This window comes from Narcine bancroftii, chromosome 7 (genome assembly GCF_036971445.1).
Source record: "Narcine bancroftii isolate sNarBan1 chromosome 7, sNarBan1.hap1, whole genome shotgun sequence".
NCBI lineage: Eukaryota > Metazoa > Chordata > Chondrichthyes > Torpediniformes > Narcinidae > Narcine > Narcine bancroftii.
Genome location: NC_091475.1, coordinates 84,423,589 through 84,440,277, shown reverse-complemented (window position 1 = coordinate 84,440,277; position 16,689 = coordinate 84,423,589). Strand labels below are relative to the sequence as shown.

General features: G+C 42.1%; 1 protein-coding gene across 3 annotated transcripts in view; it reads right to left on the bottom strand.

The window, feature by feature from the left end:
• The window catches only part of LOC138739094 (Krueppel-like factor 12), a 302,609-nt gene that overhangs the window by 282,396 nt on the left and 3,524 nt on the right, over positions 1-16,689 (bottom strand). The window contains exon 1 of one of the 3 annotated variants that reach the window (XM_069890564.1): positions 15,173-16,262. The exons of the other annotated variants lie outside the window; for them this stretch is intronic. The gene's annotated coding sequence lies outside the window, so the exon portion shown is untranslated. Of the gene's footprint in view, positions 1-15,172; positions 16,263-16,689 lie in introns of those variants that run through there. 3 annotated transcript variants of the gene reach the window in all.

Genomic DNA, 16,689 nt, shown 5'->3' with positions numbered 1-16,689 from the left:
TCAGAAGGAAGCCCGGACCATTGTGTCCAATCTTCACTTATCTGCCCTTGTGTGCCATGCAGAGGGCATTAAAACTTCCATCGAAATGCATATCTTTATACCAACTCTTCAAAAGAAGATGAACAAAGAGATCCATTTTACTATCTCTAAAATGTCTTTATCCTGTCTTCTTCCAGGTGATATAATGACAGTCAGCCACACATTTGTATCCTTCTGCACACGTTGCAATTATGTGCATTCTAATCAAAAGCTACAGAAATCCTGGATGATTTATGCTGCAGCATCAATATGTTATCTGCTACCCTGCAGCCTCATTGAAAAGGTTTGATGTCAAGAGCATGTTTTATTGCAAAAAGCAATACAAGCATAGGACACTACAGCACATAAAAAAGGACATTCAGCCCTTCTAGTCTGTGCCAAAACATTATTCCACTAGTCACACTGACTGGCACCCAGTCTTTTACCCTCTAGACCTCTTCCATCCATGTATCTATCCAATTTGTTGGTTCTTAAAACTTAAGAGTGAACCCATATTTACCATGTCAGATGGCAGTTCGTTCCACACGTCCACCATTCTGAGTGAAGAAGTTCCCCCTGATGTTCCCCCAAATCTTTCCCCTTTCACCCTAAAGCCATGTCTTCTCATATTTATCTCTCCTAATCTAAGTGGAAAGCACCCACTCACATTTATTATGTCTATACCCCTCAATTTTGTAAATCTTTATCAAATCCCTCCCCATTTTTCTACACTCCAAGGAATAAAGCCCTGACCTGTTTAATCTTGCCCTGTATCTCAACTCCTGAAGATCTGGCAACATCCTTGTAAATCTTCTCTGCACTCTTTCAATCTTACTAATATCCTTCCTGTAGTTTGTCAACTAGAACTGCACACAATACTCCAAATGTGGCCTCATCGATGACTTACACAACCTCACTATAACATCTCAACTCCTGTACTCAGTACTTTGATTTATTAAGGCCAAGATGGCATAAGCTTTTTTTTCCAACCTTGTTTACCTGTGACACCACTTTCAGGGAATTATGCATCTGTATTCCCAGATCTCTTTGTTCCTCTACACTCCTCAGTACCCTACCATTTACTGTGTATGTCCTAACTTGGTTTGTCCTTCCAAAATGCAACATCTCACACTTGTCTACATTAAATTCTATCTGCCATTTTCTGGCCAATTTTTCCATTTGGTCCAGATCCCTCTGTAAGCTTTGAAAGTCTTCCTTGCTGTCCAAAATACCTCCAATCTTAAATGTCATCAGCAAACTTGCTGATCCAATTTATCACATTATCATCCATATCATTGATTATAGACAACAAACAATAATGGTCCCAGCACAGATCCCTTCGACACACCAATAGTCCTTCACCACCAGTCTGAGAAGCATTTATCCACTACCACTCTCTGACTTATCCCAACTTCAATTTCGAATCCAATTTACAACCTCTCTATGGATACCTAGTGTCTGAGCCTTATTAAAGTCCACATAGACAATATCCATAGCCTTTCCTTCATCTACTTTCTTGGTAACCTCCTTGAAAAACTCTATATAAGATTCATTAAACACAAAACCACAATGACTATCCTTGATCTGCCCTTGTCAATTCGGGAAAGGTAACAGTTCTAATCGAAGTTAGTTTACCACTAGCCTTTTTTGGTAGCACCTCAGGCAGACTATTCAGCAACAATCTACCCTGAAAAGCATAATTCTGGACTGACACATCTTGTTTTTCTACGTTGAAACACACATTTATGACAAAATTAATTTTTGATGGATCCAGTACAACAGTCTGAAGATATCACCCAATATGGACAGTCTGCCATATGTCCATTCCTTAAAGGGTTGCTCCTTCACACATAAAACTATGGTCAAATACATTGGACAAGTTCAGGAGTTGCAAGAGTAGAAATCAGAAAACAGGAATTTGCTTTCGGAGTCCAGATCCATTTTGCTCTATAAGTGATGTGCTTATTTTTACCTTCCTTGGAAGCTGCAGGTTTGGGATAGCCAACATTACATAAGAAATAGGATCAGGAGTAGAGCATCTGACCCATCAAGCCTGCTCTACCATTCAATAAGATCCTGGCTGATTTGGCTGTGGATTCAGCTCCATTTACTCACTTTTTTCTGCCAAGAAACCACAATTCACTGACTATACAAAAAAAATCTACATTTTAAATATATTTAATGATTAAATACATTTAATAAAGGACTGCTTCCTGAAGCAGATATTCCACATTCTCTGTGAGAAACAGTTTCTCTTCATTTCTGATATAAATCTACACCCCAAATCTTGAGCCTACGTCCTCAACAGAAACAGCTATTCAACACTTGTTTGGGACTTGCTTCTCTTGCAACATAGGTCAGAAGATATTGGTGGATGGGGATAAGAATCCTTAGTGGGGATTTGAAGGATGGGAAGAGAATAATGTCTTTCTTTGGCTTGGCTTCGCGGACGAAGATTTATGGAGGGGGTAAAAAGTCCACGTCAGCTGCAGGCTCGTTTGTGGCTGACCAGTCCGATGCGGGACAGGCAGACACGATTGCAGCGGTTGCAAGGGAAAATTGGTTGGTTGGGGTTGGGTGTTGGGTTTTTCCTCCTTTGCCTTTTGTCAGTGAGGTGGGCTCTGCGGTCTTCTTCAAAGGAGGCTGCTGCCCGCCAAACTGTGAGGCGCCAAGATGCACGGTTTGAGGCGTTATCAGCCCACTGGCGGTGGTCAATGTGGCAGGCACCAAGAGATTTCTTTAGGCAGTCCTTGTACCTTTTCTTTGGTGCACCTCTGTCACGGTGGCCAGTGGAGAGCTCGCCATATAATACGATCTTGGGAATAATGTACAATTAGAGTAAATGGCTGGTTGATCAGCAGTGCAGACTTTATGCGCCGATGGACCGATTTACAGCTGTATCTCTGGAATAATTTTGGCAAACCACAGAGTGATGATAAAATGTAATCACGTGAGATTAAAGTGCACAACATTCAGTGGGAATGTGAATGTCAAGCAGGAAAGGAGGGCATCCTAACTGGGTATGAAATCAAACGGTATTTTGATGGGTATCTTCAGTGTGATTCACAATGGCAGGGAATATATGGCACTGAAATGGAGATTAAGAACAGAAAACTGTAGCAGCAGAAACAGTGCTAGATGTACTGTCGCAAGTTTCAAAACATTCTTTTCATGTACTGGCTTGGGACACCAGCAGCATACATCATTTTAGTGAAGAGAAAAAAATGACTATACATCTTGTGAGCAACACCATACATTAAATGGCAGAAAGCAGTTGGAGTTTGCGCACATTACTGGTGCATTCTGATCTCATCTTGCACATAGATGGTGCAATGACCTTTGCAGCTTTTTGAGCCAATCACACCTACTCAGTTCCTGAAACAGCTGGCAACATGACCTCAGGCACTGCACTGAAACACAGGCTGTAAAACAGAGGCAGAGCAGGAGTGCAGTGTGTCAGACTGCAGCGCAGCAGAGAAGGCAATGTTCAGAGGAAATGGATATGGAGGAAGATTTACAAAAAATAGGCTGGGAAAGATGCTGGCTGCGAGTCAAGACCTTCATTTGTCTGTCAAAGAGGGATGAGGGGGTAGAGAGAGTGGGAGTGTGCCTGCATCTGTGTGCAATGCTAAGGGTGAAAGAGAGAAAATGTGTGTTAGCTGCTGCGTATGTGTGTTCGTGAAATTTTAGGCACGTTTGCTCGTAATGTTTTGTGCTTGCAAGAATGTCCACGTACTCCTTTGTGTGCCGTAATGGTGTGCACACGTTATGCTTTGTGTGCATGTGCAGTTTTATGTATCCCCAATCTTTTTTTCTGCATACTATTTTGTGAGATTGTGCATGCATGTGATCTGCCTTGTATCCCTCACAAGTGTATGAACTGCCTGGTGTTCCTGCCTGCATGCCTGGAATGTGTTTTGGTGTGTCATTTTTCAACATTGATGATAATTTTGTGTGTGCCTGCACACACTTGCATCTACACTGTACCGATCCCATACAGTTGTGTGTTGGTTAATTCTGCTTAAATCAAGTTTCCACAATTAGACATATCTAACACCAACAACAGCTGTCATAAAGATGCATATGATTCTGCTAGAAAAATAAATAACTACTGAAAATTAAAAATTAACCAATCCAGAAGAAAAATAAATTTATCAATGGGAAGTTTTCAAGGCTGCAGCAGGAAGCTGGACAAAAGTTTCAAAATCCTGCAATGCAAATGTAGGGCTTGTTATGTCTCTGTTATTTGGGAGGCTTCTTAAATAACTTAGAGTGCAAGATTCAAATAACAATAGAGACTTTACTTACTTCCACTATCTCAAAAAACTGTTCACACTCACATATATACATACACCCCACAGTGGTGCACTACAGTTACTACAATCAGACGGATGTATTCTTACGCGGTTACAAAATAGTTCACATTATCCAACTATATAACATCCCTCCTCCTCAAGATAAATAAAAATTTAACGTTATCACTTTCTTCCCAGTGTAACTGAACTTGTACACTAGTTTATTTACATAACTTTTTTTTATAAATAGTTCTTATCAATATCGCACTGGTATGTTGCTTCACCATCTTGTGGATTTGGCTGCGACCATTGGGCTCTGTGTTGCTGGTACACGTGTAGGTGATGGAGCTTGTTGTGCTTCACCTGAAAACTGCTGTGTTGATGTTTTGGTATTAGTGGTTGTGGTCTCTTCACCTGATACCTTACTGAATATTGGTGTTGCAGGCTTTGCTGGTATTAAAGCAATCTGCTTCATCACATCTTGTGTCTGCCGGATGTGAATTCTGTTCCTCCTCAGCTGATTGCCAGAGTCTGTCTCCATAATGTATGGTCTTGGTGTCTCAGCTTCTCTGATTACCTTTGCCGGGGTCCATGTTTTCAACATCGGCTCTTGAATATGCACATGCTGCCCTCTGAAGAGTTCTGGCAATGTTTGGGCATGTTTGTTAGAATCCTGGCGTCTTTCTTCTTGCATGTCAGCCAGTCTTCTCTTGGTCTTCTGGAGGGTGTATTTTGTTTGGCAGAGTTGTTTTATATCTCCTGCCATTTAGAAGTTCTGCCGGGGACTTCAAGGCTGCCCTTAAAGGTGTTGCTCGTAATGATAGAAGGAGCTAGGTCTGGGTCTTTTGTTTCGCGACACTTAACTAGTGTGTGTTTCATAGTTAGAACTTGTCTTGCAATGAACCCATGACCTTTGGGGTAGTATGGGGATGATGGAGTGATAACAAACCCATAATCTGCAGCCAGCTTTCTGGATTCTTGTGACGTGAACTGTGTTCCATTGTCACCTTTTACTTGCTCGGGTATTCCTTGTTCAGCAAGGAGCGCTCTCATTTCTGAGGTGATAGTTGATGCTTTCCGGTCTTTTACCCTTTTGATGAATGGAAACAGAGTAGTAACAGGCTACTATTAAATACCACTCTTGATTCTTAGTGAACAGGTCTGCTCCAAGTCTGTGTCATTGCCTGACAGGTACTTACGTGGATGTAGCCAACCGCTACAAAGAAGCGCACGCGCGCACACGCTCGCGCACTTGTGGGAGGTTAACTCACTCCTTTATTAGGGCTGGAAAGGCTGCTTTTATATTGTTCAAGTTTTTGCTGATTGACTGAGTCATCTAATGAATAACAATAGTGGGCAGGAACATCCATGCATATGAAGGCCCTGTTTCTGCTGAGTTAACTGGGCAGCTTGACCAATGCCATTTTAGGGTCGTTGGTCTGAAGCTGACCCAGCTTCTACCCCCGCCAGTTCGTAGTCCTGGGAGTCGCTTTAGCGATCTCTGTCCGCGTCTACTGCCGCGCAATATGGTGGCCTAATCTCCGCAATTGCGGGCCGCCACCTGGAAATCATTTTCTCTTTGTTGTGTGTTTCTGTTGATCCTTATGGATAACTTCTCTGTCAATTATGAGATCCAGACGAAGATCAATTGCAACTTCTGGCAGCTATCCAGGCCTAGAATTGCTGGTCTGTCTGCATCTACCATGTAGAATGTACAGAGGATGTTCTTTCCTTTATGGCAGCCATTAATCTTAGCTCTCCCTATTTGCTTGATCATGGATCCACCATAGGCCATTAATGTAACATTTGTTCTTTCCAATGCACCATCTTTTGGATCCCCTTTTATTATGTTCTCTGGGAACATCTGGCAGTAGAGTCTGAGTGGAAGGATGTTGCTTTGTGATCCAGTATCCAGCTTCATCTTTAGGTAAATATCGTAGGCTTGTCCTGGATTGTCCTCTGTATTTGGATCCTTGTGTACAACTCGCTTCCTTCTTTCATCTCACTCGACATCTCGTGAAGGCGTATGGATTCTATGTCCAGTGTCCGGGTGTCGGAGACCCCATTTGGTTTCCTTTAATGTGGTGCATCTTCTTCTTGAATTTTTTTCTTCACTGGTATTACTGTTTTCTTCATACCAGACTTGCACATTTTCACCTAGTGATTTGCTTTACCACAGGCTCTACATTCAGAATTGTTTGGGGGGCATTTTTTTCAGTCATCAAAGGGGTGTTGTCTGCCGCACTTCCTGCAGGACCTGGTGGTTTGCACTTTTCTGATTGTATTCTTTATAGCATCAACCTTTCCTTCTCTTTGCTGTGAGTAGGTTTGCATAGATAGGGATTTCATTTCTATCCTCGTGGCTTCGAAGGCTCTGGCTGTGTCTATACCTCCAGCCAGCTTCAAGCTATCCTTCCCTATGAAAGACTTCTGCAATTCAGGATGGGCACTCCCCTATATTAGTTGATCAACTAATCTTTCCTCTATATCTTTAAATCTGCATTTGCAGCAACAATTTTTAGTCTAGTGAGGAAGTGATCGACAGTTTCATCAGTCTCTTGCATTAAACCTTGAAATTTGTAGCGTTTAATTCTGTGATTAGACCTGGGTTCAAGGTGAGAAGCAAACTTTTCAAATATCTGCTCTGGATCATTTTTCTCCACCTCTGTAAGCTCCCAGCTATTAAATAAGTCAAAGGCCTCGCTCCCTGTCCAGAGAAGTATATAATTGACCTTCTCTGCTGTTGCATTTTTAAAATAGCTTTTCAATGCTAAATTGCACTCCTGCTGAAACCTTTTAAACAATTCAACAATATATTGAGCCTCCCCGTCCATCACTGGGTGAACTGCTGTTGCTCCAGCCATTTTTTCCATTAATGTTTTTTCTCTTCTTCCCCTTTGTATTTCAGTGACTTACAGTTAATTGTATGGCTTTATTTTTGTTTTCTTATACCGTTGCCACCCTGTTATGTCTCTGTGTTATTTGGAAGGCTTCTTAAAGAGATACAAATCCAAATAACAGAAGAGACTTTACTTACTGATGTTTTCCACCATCTCAAGAAACCGTTCACACTCTCACATCTACATACGCTCCACAGAGGTGCACTACAGTTAATATAGTAGAAGGGTGTATTCTTGCACGGTTACAAAATAGTTTACATTATCCTGTGTACCTATAAAAGTCTGGACAAAAAAAAAAATGGCAGGAAAATGTTATAGTCTCCCTCCTTTCAAATTTGCAAATATCCTGATGTGAGAGGTATCAGTGCCCATTCATTTAGGGAATCTACCCAATGTTCTGATTGCACATGTTCGTGGTTGCAGTTCCCACTCGTTAATCGGTCTACAGTCATCCAATTTTGGATCAGTTTGGACTAGCTTCGACCAAAGCTCAGTGGCATTGCTCATCATTGAAGCGGAGGTTTTCTGAGGCTGGAGGGGGCATTCTCATCCTGCTGCCCTGGATTCAGGAGAGTTGGCACTAGAGTCTAAGTAGAACAGATGGAGGGGACAAGAGGTTCTCTAGTAACAGTACATCCAGAAACTTGATGAAAAATTACACAGGCATTTGGAGGCGCATTTGGAGGCGCATTTGGAGGCGCATTTGGAGGCGCATTTGGAGGCGCATTTGGAGGCGCATTTGGAGGCGCATTTGGAGGCGCATTTGGAGGCGCATTTGGAGGCGCATTTGGAGGCGCATTTGGAGGCGCATTTGGAGGCGCATTTGGAGGCGCATTTGGAGGCGCATTTGGAGGCGCATTTGGAGGCGCATTTGGAGGCGCATTTGGAGGCGCATTTGGAGGCGCATTTGGAGGCGCATTTGGAGGCGCATTTGGAGGCGCATTTGGAGGCGCATTTGAAGGCGCATTTGAAGGCGCATTTGAAGGCGCATTTGAAGGCGCATTTGAAGGCGCATTTGAAGGCGCATTTGAAGGCGCATTCATTTTGACATCACTGTTACCCGCATTGTGAATCTCCAAGTGTCAATGACAACAGATCCTCCATCCCTGGTTACTCACCATCCACACCTTGGTTTGCTATGATAGTTGGAATGTAATTGGTACAGACTGAAGCCAACATGTCAAGAGTTTACTTTTGACAACTTTTTTTTTGTCAGTTTTCCCACCCCTGGTTTAGGACAACCTCTTAATATATCGAAGTAGAAAAGGAAATTGGGTCAAGAACACAGAGAATCTGCAAGAGATAAAGACAGGTTCATTGAATGGGCAAAGGCCTTCCAGATGGAGTACAACATCACTAAATGTGAAGTTATCCATTTTGGAAAGAAAAATAGTAGATAGGATTATTATTCACCTAGTTAAAAAAAATGCAGCATTCTGTTGTGCAAAGAAACCTAGGAATACTTGTGCACGAATTGCAAAAAGTTAGTTTGCAAGTGATGCAGGTTATTGAGAAGGCACACAAGATGTTGGACTTCATTGCCAGAGGGATTGAATTTAAGAGCAGAAGGTTCTGCTCTGCAACTGTACACTGTAGTGTCAAGGCTGCGCTTGCAGTACTGTGTCCTATTCTGGTCTCCTCACTTGAGAAATGTATACTACAGTGGGTTTGGGAGTGATAGAGACAAGCTTCAACAAGTTGATTCCAGAAAAGGAGGCATTATCTTATGAAGAGAGATTGAGTAACCTGGAACTATATTCATTGTAAGGATGAAGTTGGGATCTTGCTGAAACATATGACATTGTGAAAGGAATAGATAAGACAGAGCAGGGAGGTTTTTTTCCACTGGTAGATGAGATTAAAACAAGGGGGAATAACTTCATGATTGGGGGGGGCGGGGTGGGGAGTACATTTTGAATAGAGAGGAGGTGGAACTGCCAGATGAGCCATGATCTTATCAAATGGCAGAGCAGGCTCAACAGGACAGCTGACCAACTCTTGTTCCTATTTCTTTATGTTCTTAAATTTATTGCCTATTAACAGATTTAGTGGATCGTTGATGTTCTTGCTGCTTCTCACAACTCTTCTCACTGTTACTTTCAGGCAGAAGGTACAGAAGCATGAAGTCTAGTACCATGAAGTTCAAGAAAAATTTTATTTCAACAACCATCAGTCTCTTGAATGTCGCTGCATTACCCTCACTGTAACACTACTCCAAAACCAGTGTTATCATCTGCCTGCACCACTGATTCTGCACATTCTTTGCACTAGTACTGGCCAGAATATCTATTGATTTTTAGCTTCCATTTATATCGGTTATTCTTTCCCCCCCCCCCCCCACTTTGCATTAATTATACATTATATACCTTGAAAGCTGTCATAATAAAAACTTTCATTACATCTGTACATTGCACTTGTGTATAATATAGGACAATAACCTCTTCATGCTTTTGACCACACTGTTGCCAATGTAATCCACTTTTACCCACCTTCTAAACAAGTAATATGCATGATCTAGCTTTGCTACATAGAAATTTTAATTGAACACAGTGGTGTAACAAAGATGAAATGCCATACATTGCACAATAGGAATTCTTGAAATTCACACTGAAGGCATACTTTTTCATGAGAACCCCTGATCTGAAAATCCAAAAATAGAAAAGATCCAAAAATCATTTTTTTTTAGTGCCAACATGACATTACAAGAGTGGGGGGGGGGGGGGGGTGGTCTGATGCTCTGTTGGCACCAGTTTGATTACAATAACAGTAAAAAAATATTAAATCTTTGCTTCTGGCCGGAAAGATGCCAAGCAGAGCTGGGTCCAAGTCTTCAACATTGGCTGCAACCGGAGTCGGCGACTCCATTCTCAACATCGGATGCGGTGTGAAAAAATGGCCTCGTGCTCCTGGGCGGGAGTGGAGACCTTAGTCAGGGATCACTTGTTATGGCGAGGACGTGTTGGGGACCGATTGGCAGCGGTGGTGGGGAGGTGTCAGGGACTGACTGGTGGCGGTGAGGTGTCAGGGTCGAACGGTAGTGGTGGGGAGATGTCGGGGACCGGCAGTGGTGGTGGGGAGGTGGTCTTCTTTTGTAAGCAGAGATCAAGTTTTTTTTTGGTCAGCGCTAAACATTATTTCATGTGAATTTTCCAGTTGTGCTGTCATGTCAGAGCTCAAAAAGCCCACTGTTTATTGTTGCTGTTTAACCGCTAATATAGGTATTCTGCGAATGCTATGGCGCCTCTTAGTTACAGAGACACAAGAATTAAAGCCACAATAATAAGTTTTGGCAGAGCAGGTTAGATCAATTGTCTTACACTTCTCAACTCAAAAATCAGACAGATGGGGGCGAATAGTTCTGACAGCTGTTAATATTGCAAAGTAATCCAGATTTGACCATTTCAACAGGACTCCAGCAACTCTGACTTTAGAGAGTAAAGCTACCCATATAATACTGCATCAATTGGCACTAATTGGGAGAGGCAAGCAGTAAGGTGACAGCAACGGTTGCTGTGAGGATTCTGCAGCACATGTCCCAATCTGGGCTGGAGACAGATGGAGGAAATTCAAAATGCATTGGGCTCTGTCAATGCTAGGGGGGCAGGGTGGGGGGTTGTATATATATTGACTGAAGGAAAAGCTGCAGCGTGGATATTAAACCTTGCCAGGCACTACTTTAAAAGGAAATACATCTAATGTTGCTTTCTTGCTAAAAATAAGAGCAGTATTAATTATCAATATCAATTCTGAAATAGGGGCTTTGCAGCAACGAGCACATATTATGTAGCATTCGCATTTTATCACCTGTGGAATTCAAAACAACTAAAATGCAGAACATCTTGCTCACACCAAGTATTATGTTAAATTATTGACATCATTGAACTTTGCATTTTCCATGAAGTATGTTTCCTATTCTTAACTTTCCCTCATTCTGGGATTAATAACCAGGTCATTAGTAAACGGAATTCAGTATGGTAAGAATTAAATGTTTATTATTTCACTCCATGTTGTAGTCACAAGGCAGAATCTTCAGTGACAGGTCAAATTGTTTGTTGAGCACAAGGCAAATAGCTTCACAATGGTCAGCAAAACACACACAAGATGTTGGCAACTGAAGCAAACAGCCTCAAAGAATTTAGTTGCCTCCCCACACACTCCATCGTGTTAGCTTTCAGATGCTCTCCAGAAAAATCCATCAATCGAATACCGTACAACCACCAGAACAGTAAGAAGTATATCCTATATTGCATTTACCAGCTCACAGGTATTGGGAGTAGTTCTTTGGCTTGGCTTCGCGGACGAAGATTTATGGAGGGGTAAATGTCCACGTCAGCTGCAGGCTCGTTTGTGGCTGACAAGTCCGATGCGGGACAGGCAGACACGGTTGCAGCGGTTGCAGGGGAAAATTGGTGGGTTGGGGTTTCCTTTGTCTTTTGTCAGTGAGGTGGGCTCTGCAGTCTTCTTCAAAGGAGGTTGCTGCCCGCCGAACTGCCCCTTATCACTTCTAATTTCCTTTCTCTTGGACCCTCTCACCTGTATTTCCCATTATCTCTTGCTGGCCTGTGCTCCTCCTCTGTCTTTCCCCTCCCCCAGCCCAATGATTTATTATGTCTGATCAATGGCACTCCTGAAGTAGGGCTCAGGCCCGAAATGTCTTCTGCCTTTTACTTCCGATATCTTTATTAACATTAGGGCTTTATCTATAAACTTAGGGGGGGGGGGGGTGCTAATTATGACAGTGACACAGTTAGTACAGCGGCAGTGGCTAGCGTAACAACGTTACAGCGCCAGCGACCGAGGTTCGAATTTAAAATCAAATTTTGTAAGTTACAGGAATGACTTTGCTAAAGTGAACTTTACATCATGAAAGACTATAATACTGATTTTTTTTCCCCCCAAATTACTTTACATTCTGCACTGTCTTTTGTCATTTAAATGGTATATTCTTAATGCAGGTGTATTAGTTAGGCATTTTGAGCTTACGCCTCAGTCAAATGGAAAATTCACATTCAATAAAAGGGATTTTACGTATTTGCAGTTCTGGAAGTTTTCTCGACTCCCTTCTCTTTTCACACACAGCATTCTAATGCCACATTCTTAAATAATAATCCAGCATAGAAACAAGCCATCACCCATGCTTTTCCAAAACCAGCTTTTTTTAAACTCAAGAATGGAAAGAACAGAAATTCACCATATTCCCGGTGTTCCACATTCAAGGACAACATAAGCCTGCACTCAATTACTAAATGGGACGCCGTGTGCTGCTTGAAACTAGATAACTTGCCACCACTTCCTACAAGAATTTTAGAGAAACAAATGTTTCCCTTAGGATGAAAAATTCAGTTCAGTATTAGAGGTTTTTTTTCTACATAAAGCACCTTTCCTCCTCTTGCCAATGAGTTTAACACATTCATATTAAGGTTGAACATTTAAAAGCAACAGTATCTTCAGCTCATTTCAACATGTTAGCCATGAGTGACCTGCAAACCAGCCGAGATCATCCACACATACACTTAGTCTACCAATAAACAGGCCTGTCCAATTTACCCGTCGCTTCCTCCCAATGCAGCACCCTCTGTCAGACAGTCCGTCTGACAAGGATGCCTCCTGCATCCATTGAATCAAGGAATGCGAATCACTGAAAATGAAGAACTTGATTGTAATGGTTACAATGGATTCAAATTCAGATTTGGAATGGATCTTCCACAATATGGAGCTAGAATCTTCATGTTTACAGTTTTTTTAAAAGTTGGGGCCAGCTTACAACTGCTGAGGACTGTCCCTGACCCAAGTTTGGGATGACTTAACAACACTGACACAGTAAATGAGAGAGCTTCAATGACAGGCACTCATTAAACAAGTAATACTTTGGCACAGAGTCTGCGCTGTGAATGCCCTATGTTTCAATTATGTTTCTTTTCTAAATACAGTAAAACACTTGGTATCCAGCACCTCTGGGGGATTGTTAGGTGCCAGATAAGGGAATTTGATGGTTACTTGAGACTGCATGTTGTGTGACTGGCAAACTAACAGTGAGGTGCGCCAATTTTAAACCTGAATTTTTTATCTATTTATTTTTTGTAATTTGTTTGCTTGGTTGCTCAAAGCTGCTGAAATTGCGGATAACAAGGGTTTTACTGTACCTACTCAGTGATTCACAACCCATTCTATATTCACTGGACAACAAATTAGTCCCTTTGGATCTCTCAGAAAGAGAAAATCATTCTTAATCCTAACAAACTGCCTATGGCAAGAAACGTGCACTCAGTCTAAATGTCGTCAGATCAGTTTTTACTCACCTCCAAAACCTTTGTCACACAAATAGCTAATCCTCCCCCACCTGGTAGTCAGGCTGCATAGGTTTTTCACCTTACATAACCATTATTTATAGACTGATTCATCAATCCAAGTTCTAAGGCCCAACAACATAAATATTTTACAGTTTCAGTCCATGGTCCCTCTTAAATGTGCTGTGGCCTCCAGGGCCCCCATTCAGAATAGCAGATCTGAAGCTTCCTGGCATCACAGCCATAACCCTCTAAATCTTTTGCATCCATTTGCCTGTCTCGGAAACATTTAAATGTCCCTGTTGCACCAGCCTCTACCACCATCCCTGGCAAATTCATTCCAGTCACTCACTACTCTATGTAATAAATGTAGATGTGACTTCACCCCTCATCTTTCCCCCCCCCCCCTCACCTTAAACAGATGTCCTCTGGTATTGACACCTTGGGTAAAAGGTGCTGGCTGTCCACCCTAGTTATGCCTCTCATAATTATGCAGACCTCTATTAAATCACTACTCATCCTTCTTTGCTCCAAGAAGAAAAAGCCCAAGCTTTGTTAACCTTGCTTCATAAGATGCTTTCTCCATTCCACGCAAGATCCTGGTAAATCTCCTCTGCACCATCTCCAAAGCTTCCACATCCTTCCTGTAATTAAATGACCAGAACTGAATACAATATTCCAATTGTGGGCTAACCAGAGATTCATAGTCGTACAACATTAACTCACTGGTTTTGAACTCAATCCCCTGACTAACGAAGGTCAGCAATCATAAGCCTTTCTAACTATCCTATCAACTTTCAAATAGGCATCAATCATCGGTGCCCAAGAAGAGTCTGGTAACTTGCCTAAATGATGATCGAACAATGGCAATTACATCAATAGTGATTAAGTGTTTTGAAAGGCTGGTATTGAAGCAAATCAACTCCTCTCTGAGTGCCAACATGAATCCGTTCTAATTCACCTATCGTAGCAACAGGTCTACAGCGGATGCAAAGATGCATACATCAGAATGCTCTTTACCGACTACAGTTCACCATTTAACACCATCATCCCCTCAAAACTGATCAGCAAACTCCAAGACCAGAGACTCAATGCCCCTCTGTGTAATTGAATCCTGGATTTCCTCACCTCTAGACCACAGTCAGTAAGGATTGGTAAGAACATCTCATCCACAAACTCCATCATTATCAGACCACAACAGGGCTGCATCCTTAGCCCCCTGCTCTACTCACTTTACATCCACAACTGTGTGGCTCGGTACTACAAATACACCATCTACAAATTTGCTGACAATACCATGGAGTGGATTGTAGAAAAGGATCTATGAGTCAGCACATAGGAGGGAGATTGAAAACTTGGCTGAATGGTGCACCAACAACAACCTTGCACTCAATGTCACCAAAACCAAGGAGCTGATTGATGGACTTCAGGAAGTGAAATCAAGAAGTGCTCGATCCAGTGATCATTGGGGGAAATCAAAGATGGAGAGGGTAAGCAAATTTTAAGTTCTTTAGAGTCACTATCTCAGACGATTTTTCCTGCACCCAACATACAAATGGCCTCATGAAGAAAGCACGTCAGAGCCTTCACTTCTCAGGAGTTTCCAGAGGTTTGGTATGACATTGGAAACCCTGGCAAATTTTGACAGATATGTGGTGGAAAATGTGCTTACCGGCTGCATCCTGGTCTGGTATGGAGATTCCTCTGAATGGACAGCCCTGCAAAAGGTAGTGAACACAACCAGGACATCACAGGCAAAACCCTCCCCAGCATTGAAAACATCTACAGGGAATGCTGCCATCAGAGAGCAGCAACATTCATCAAGGATCCACATCACCCAGCACATGCTCTGTTCTCATAGCTGCCATCAAGAAAGAGGTATAGGTGCCACAAGACTTACACTGCCCGGTTCAGAACCAGCTGCTCCCCCTCCACCATTAGACTCCTCAATCAAGGACTCATTTAAGGACTCTTACTTGTGGACTTTATTGATTTTTTCCTCTCTGCATTGTTTACATTTCTTTTTCTGGTTACGTGTGTACAGTTAGTCAATTTTTTTTTGTACTACCAATAAGTGGACATTCTGCCTCACTCACTGGAAAAAGAATTTTAGAGTTGTAAGTGATGCCATGTATGTACTCGGAAAATAAATCTGAACTTGCATGGCACCTTGAGAAATCTATGGATTTGCCCCGAAGGTGTCTCTCTTCTTCCACATTGTTAAGAACCCTGCCATTCACCATTTAATCCACCTTTAAGCTTCCAAAAGGCATTACTTCACACACACACCCTGAGTAAACTTCATCTGCCATTTTTCCACCCATCTGTACATCCTGTCAATATCTTATTGTAACCTATGATAACCTTCTACACCATTCACAACATCTATAACTTTCATGTCATCTGCAAACGTACTGACCCATCCCTCTTCTTTTTTTTGTCCAGGTCATTTTCAAAAAAATATAAATCACAAAGAGCAGGAGTTTCAGAACAGATCACTGCGGAACTCTACTAGTCAGTGACATCCAGGCAAAACGTTCCATCTACTACAACCAACCTTCTTGTTTTCCTGAATGCAAGTCAATTCTGAATCCACATGGCCAAAGCTCCATGGATCCCATGCCTCATGACTTTCTGAATAAGTCTACTATGGGGGCCCTTGTCAAATGCTTTAGTAAAATTCATATATATCACATCTACTGCCCTACCTTCAGCAATTTCTTTTGCTACTTCCTCAAAATATTCAATTCGGCTCATTAGGTATGCCCTGCCCCTTGCAAGCCATGCTGACTATACCTGAGAAGACCATGCTTCTCTAAATTCTATGTCAACTTCCACAATAGGATGACTTCTGTAAGAAAGGAAGGAAGAAAGAAAACTAGACATTAAAAGGAAATTCCTCAGGGCAGTCAACAGAGTACACAAATACACATCTAACAGAGTGGTTGAAGCATACTTTGCATTGTAAAAGCAGCCCCAAGAGATCTCACTGGGAGATAACCACTGTGGAGTTCATTGATGTTCTTCTTCCAGCCAGTATTGGCTGCAAATAATTCTTGGCACCTCTGCTTTGTTCTGGGACTGCCTCTGGGCATTCCTGGTCTCAATACATCAGGAATTCTTCTATTCTACTGTGGAGTGCGGCCATGAACGAAGCAGCTACAATTCCGTGCGAGCTGCAAAGTTTGA